Raw genomic sequence first — 1,236 nt, forward strand, 5'->3', positions numbered from 1 at the left:
GGTGTCTGGACCCGCTTCCCAAGGGCAGGCGCCAAGGCCGAGAGGCCAAGATGTCCACATCTGGCAGGGAGGACGTGGGTACTGGAGCAGCCCAGCATGGGTTTTGGGCAAATAGGTCGAGGAGGATCAAGGAGAGTCAAGGATGGGGTCAAAGAGAAGGAGGTGGACAGAAGGCCCTGGAGCCTCCCAGGGAATCAGGCCGCTACAGCTGCTCCACCTGGACTGGGCAAATGGCTCTTGGGCAACAGCTAGCCGTGGGTGGCCGACGGGAGGGTGAGAGGACATTTCCCGTTTGTTTCACAAAAGTCAGCCGCTTCCGACAGGAGGGGAGATGAGCTCACCTCTGAAGAAACTTTGGGGAGAGGCTCCTTGAAGGGGCAGGTGGGAGGCAGGTGCCCTGCAAAGTGTTGAAACAGTTGGACTGATTCAGCCGCAACGGGGGGTTGGGGATGGGGTGCACCACACAGCCGCGCCCTGCCTGCCCTTCCCCGGCACCTGGCCGCTCAGCGCTCAGCGTCTGAAGCAGAGACTAGGACCTGGCTTCCAATCCTGGCTCAGCTTTGGGCTTTGCAACCTTTGGACATGTGTCCTCTTCTGTAGAATGGGGATAAGGATACCTGCCTCCCAGCTGAGAGTTACAGCAGATAATGCTTTCTGACTCATTCCTAGAGGTGGTTGCTCTTAGATTGCGGAATTCTCAAAGGCTCCTGAGCGGAGATGCTCTCCTTGACCTCCGCCAGGTTGGTGCGCCCTTCCGAGTCCCAGGAAGAAGGCCCTCCGGGTCTGTTTCGCAGCTGCGCCCCAAGGCGGGCGGCTGAGGGCGCAAGGGCCTCTGCCCTCCCAGCCCCCCCAGCCCAGGCCTGCAGGCCGCCGTGGAGCCCCCTCCCCAAGGCCAAGGGCGAGAGGGTGCTCATGGCTCAGGGCCAACCATCCCTACGTCCCGGTCTGGGCCGAGGATCCGGAAACTTGGGAGGGCCCGGGGGTGCTGCAGGGAGTCCGGGGGGGCCCCCGGGTCCTCCCCAAACCCCTCGGGACTCTCCTCCCTCCTCGCCCGGTGCCAGCCCGGCCCCTTTAAAGACATTCCTGAGGGCGTGGCCTCGGTGACGTCAGCGCGGGGCATGAATGAACACGAGCCGGTTCTCACCCAACTTCCATTAAGGACCCGGGCAGGAGGCGAGAAGTTGCGCGCGGGCCGCGGGGGGAGCCGGCAGCGAGGCGGGCGCGCGGGCGGGAGCC

This window comes from Canis aureus, chromosome 5 (genome assembly GCF_053574225.1).
Source record: "Canis aureus isolate CA01 chromosome 5, VMU_Caureus_v.1.0, whole genome shotgun sequence".
Taxonomy (NCBI): domain Eukaryota; kingdom Metazoa; phylum Chordata; class Mammalia; order Carnivora; family Canidae; genus Canis; species Canis aureus.